Source organism: Dermacentor silvarum, chromosome 2 (assembly GCF_013339745.2).
Source record: "Dermacentor silvarum isolate Dsil-2018 chromosome 2, BIME_Dsil_1.4, whole genome shotgun sequence".
NCBI classification, from domain to species: domain Eukaryota; kingdom Metazoa; phylum Arthropoda; class Arachnida; order Ixodida; family Ixodidae; genus Dermacentor; species Dermacentor silvarum.
This window is the reverse complement of record NC_051155.1, coordinates 159,927,139-159,931,935: the sequence shown is the minus strand read 5'-3', so window position 1 is coordinate 159,931,935 and position 4,797 is coordinate 159,927,139. Positions and strand designations below refer to the sequence as shown.

At 45.3% G+C, this 4,797-nt stretch overlaps 1 non-coding gene across 1 annotated transcript; it reads right to left on the bottom strand.

Moving 5' to 3' along the window:
• Window positions 1-1,994: 1,994 nt before the first annotated feature.
• Window positions 1,995-2,179, bottom strand: LOC119443241 (U2 spliceosomal RNA). Its single transcript, XR_005190207.1, has one exon. It is a non-coding gene; the product is annotated as a U2 spliceosomal RNA (small nuclear RNA).
• Between the last annotated feature and the right edge of the window lie 2,618 nt (window positions 2,180-4,797).

Below are 4,797 nucleotides of genomic sequence, written 5' to 3'. Positions count from 1 at the left end.
GTATGGTCTGGCCATGTTTGACCTTGGTCACAAGAGGGAAAGCGAGAACTTCCGCGGCATACATTACTCGAACGGTAACAATTCCTCACGCTCGCTAGCGACGCTGCCACGCTTTTTCATTGCGAAGCCCCTCCATCGTGTTTTGGAGGCGGGAAAAGTGTAAACGCAGCTTGGAAAACAAGCAGCACTAGAGAAACAGGGAAGGGGGTGGGGGGTGGAAGCGTCTGACGGCGTATGTAAGTTGGTCATAGACGTTCTCTGGCGTGACGGTGTTTGAACGGCTGCTGCTTGCGTTGCCGGCGCTGCGATATGGCTTCAGTGCTTTATGGCTTCTTCTGAAGCTGCAAGGTACGTACGTAAAGTGTTAGCCTGTGTGTATGTGTGTGAACGGGGGAGTGCATTGGCCTTGAGGGTGCAACGTAGATCTGTACGTTGAGATGCTGACAACGCGAACAGCGGCCGCGTGGTTCCAGTGTTAAGTCCTATTTTTACTTATTTCTACGCTCGCTCTTAGCATGATGCGCACCGCTCAGAAAACATTTAGTGTTGCCGCCATCATTAAGATTCTAGCGATTGCGTTATTGAAAATGAGTTCTCGGAAAGTAGCCGAGGCACCTACATCAGAATGAGTAACGAGATTTTTCTGAACAACGTGCAGCTTACGAATGAATTGCTCATAAATGGAGAAAATTTTATATGCGTATCAAACATGGAGTTAATTGAAATAAATAAATTATGGGGATTTGCGTGCCATAACCTACGATCTGATTATGAACCTTGTCGCGGTTGGCGACTCCTGAATAATTTGGACCACTTGGGGTTCTTTAACGTGCACCTAAATCTAAAGGGTGTTTTCGCATTTAGCCCCCATCAAAATGCGGCAGCTGTGGCTGAGATTTGATCCCGCGACCTCGTGCTTAGCAGCCCAACACCATAGCCACTAAGCAACCATTGCGGGTCTGATTGTTAATTAGTGAGAATGCCTGTGTGTTCGGTGGGGAGGGCTTAGCTTCTACTTGACAGTATGCTAGATAAATAATTTGATTTGCTTAGAGTAAATATTGCTAGACTGGCGATGAGCGAACAGTGACGAAGCGCGGATTCACGTCGTATTACATAGATTACAACTCCAAGCTTCTAAGGTGTAATAAAGAAAAGCCAGCAAGTGACATTGCGCTCAGTTTCTAGCTTTTGTTAAAAATAAATGCAGGCAAGGACATTGATGCTTCTCAACCATAAACAACACATGTTCCTTACGGACCTTCACGTGGCAGTGTCATGCGCTGGCTAAGGACCGACAAAGAAACGGCAAAATTCTGCATAATGTACATACATTGAGAATGATTCGTCGTTATTGAAAAGCGCTGTACTCAGCTTGAAGAGGCCAAACGTGCACTGAACGCAACACGTGCACGCAACAAAAGCATATTTCCCGTGCCTTTTACAGCCGTTGTTACCACGCACTGAGAAGGAGACAGCATTCATTAGCGATCGCAGTGTTAATTGTAGTAGAAGCCGTGCTGATGAAGCAGTAGGTTTTCCATATTCTATTCTTTAATACATCATCTTTTTTTGCTTCCCGTGTGTCCTGAGATGTGCGTTTTACTGTGTATTATAGAGTGTTAGTAGCGAGCTGGCCTTATTGCCGAAATGGGAGCCTCAATAAAATCGGTGATTCTGTGGTGCCCTCGAAACAACGCTTTTATCAGCGGAGTAAAACTGGCACGGCCGAGTTCATAAGTGCAAACGCCTCTGCTGAGGTAGCCATGTAGTCATCAGCACGTACGTATCGCCTATCCCCATTCGCGCACATAGCAAAACTCGTGTGTCGTACAGATATTCTCCTAGGGTATGCAGAGTGAAAAGTATATATTTCGAAATGTCACTTATGTATGAGTACCCGTTTTCACCCTGCATGCTCGAACCGTTTCGAGCCGTGAACCGGTAACCGTTATTACAGCGAAGCTGTATATGGCTAGTTTCCAGCGGATCGATCTAGGTACATCAAAAATCTCGAAGATTGTGCAATACCGGGCTGACCTGTGCGCGAAGGTGAAACCGGCTTCATGCATTCCGTGAACTTGCCAAAATAAGTTTAATATATTGGGTCCAAATACACCCTGTATCAGATTATTACGATGATAAGAACAGATACTACAGTTTGACCTCTGTCGGCCATGTCTACGTTAGCGCTGGTCATACACGTTACGCCATCCGGCGTATTCAAACTAGCGCCTACCAATCTGAGGGTCTTCTGACGTCATTGCTCCTTTGTTCAGTTCTGCTCTGACTGTGAAATGGGTAGGCCGCGTGCACGTTGTATGGTCTGAAGAAGAACAGCGTACCTTTCAAGAACGACGGCGTGAACCGAAAAGGGAATAGGTGGGGCGGCTGCGGAAGGAGAACACCGACGGCCCCGGACGCCAAGCGTAAGCGTGCTGCCCACGAAGACCGCGAGGTGAAAAGAAATGTGAACCGTCCATGAGGCCCTGCTCCCGCAAACTGGAACGCTTCACGGAAGCAACGGTCAATCACCACATACACAGCTTTGCTGGTCATCCACCTTCACAGAGTGCAATGGCACAAATTTTTTTTTCCGTCCAGGTTTAGTTCGGGTTCCGGCATGTTATAAAAATATCGCTTCAGGTCCGCGTTCAGTTCCGGCTTCCAGTTCGGTTCCGGTTTTCGGCTCCGATTTGGCTTCGGTTCAACACCCTGCTTTTTCGCCAGTGTTCGAAAGGGAGAAAAGGCAGGATGTAATGAATACATACAACCGTTACAGGTGCGACAAAATATTGTGCGGGAAAGCAGATTTCTTACCTAAAAGTAAGTACTATCCTTCTGCAGTGGCATATACTTGCATGCAGCCTTCTATCTGCGATTTATTGGTTACTTTAAACTTGAACAGGCGAGTATGCACGAGTTGGTGGTAGAAAAACTGTGAGCAAATCAATGTGAAGTAGTGAGAGAATTGATAACATGTCGCAAAAACAAAACTGGCATTTGTCACCCATAAGAAAATATTTCTTGAATGCCGTCAATATTAAGAGTGCACACCCTATTTAACTGCGAGAAGCAGCCTTGAATACATCTTACAGGTCACCTAAAATGCAAAAAAGAAAAAAAAAGAAAAGAAAATAACAATGCATGGAAGCCAGAAAAGAAAACAATACTATGTGCTGTCGGGCGAAATAATTCCCAAATACTGCCGACGCCCTTTGTGGAGCAATCAGGTGGAAAGCGCTCGTTTTCTTGCAACAAGCCCACATCTAGAACCTTCGCAATCGCTGCTACTTTTCGCAGTGCAATCCTAAGAGGGAGAGCGGAAGGCGGAAGCGCTATTTTACCAGGGTGGCTGGAACATCGATGGCAAGGCGCTCGCTCCTAAGACGAAGGCCAATTTTATGTAGTTTTTTTATTCATCGTCCAAATCATTGGCGCCGTGACGTGAGCTACAAAGCAGCGTTTTGCATTCTATGACAGAGCTGCTTTCTCATGCGCTTAGGATTTTCTATACTTGTGCATTTTTCTGAAGGAAGCTCGTCCTTTTTCAATTCGTCTCGAGTTAGCGAGCATGAATCTAGAACAGAACGAAGCGGAGAGAAAGAAGGAGAAGCACCAGACTGGAATTCCAGGCATACCTGATTCCGGATGTGCACAAAAAAATTACAATAATATAAAGAGCGTAGGCGCTTGGATTCAAACAGAGCACGTACAAGTATGATGAAATGCTTCGCATGAATGTAGATACCAATCTTCGAAAGAAAATGGCATGTCATCGCAGCGAATACAAGAGGTGGCCAAGCACGAACAAGAGACGGAGCTGAAAACTTTTTCCGCGGACAGTGTTCCGGTCTACCGCACACACAATAAAGAGGGATCAAAGTGCTCAACACCGTTTTATTGGGCAACATAAAGCGCATTCTGCACTTCTAGAGGGCGCGCTCATAAGAAAGTGAGGTGTGGGAATAGAAAAGTAGTCATGCTGCGGTGCTCTACGAGATTTTATAGAGATGTTTCCAAACTCGCCTTGCATGATCGATTCTCAACTCGTAAGTTTCATTTCCCTGTCATTGAACAAGAACACGCGCAAAAAAAGAAGGAACCGTCAAAGTGTACTTTTTGATGTCAGCTTGGAAAATCTGCAAGACATTTAGTCGTTCTGACTGTGCGATTCTTAATTGATAGCCCTGTGTTGATGACACCATGGCGACGTGCTTGAATTGGCGTATCTCTGTTTATCTTTCACTCGTCACACAAACATTTTGGCTGTTTTACTTGTGTATAACTAAGCGGGGGTAACTGCTGCAACGATTTTCAGAAAGACTAATGGGTTGTTCCTATTTGGCAGTAGCATGGTCTTGCAGTATTCGCATTTGACAGAAACTGTAAGGCATGGTATCAAGCGGTCGTGTTGTTTGCACACAGAGTGAAAGTGAACAATTGATTCAGCAAAGTATGTGCTGAGGAAAAGAGAGAGAAAGAAAAAGCAAGGAGAGGAAAGGGAAGGATGCCAACTAAACGAGCGTTAGGCTTTTATTCCGATGGCGGGAGGGAAGAAAATGGGAATATAAACACGAGCACTTTACAGCTTCCCCAATGAAACAATAAAGGGCAAAGTACTGTCAGCGTCCAGAGCAATCTACCGGAGCATCGCCTTCTCCTGCTTTCTGTAATAACAGAGTCCTGGTAATAGACGCCTTATTCTTCATTCTTGAACTTGTTAACATTCCTGCAATCATATTCGAGAAATATTTGCTCAAAATTTGCAGTGTTAAAGTGCGTCAATTTATTACT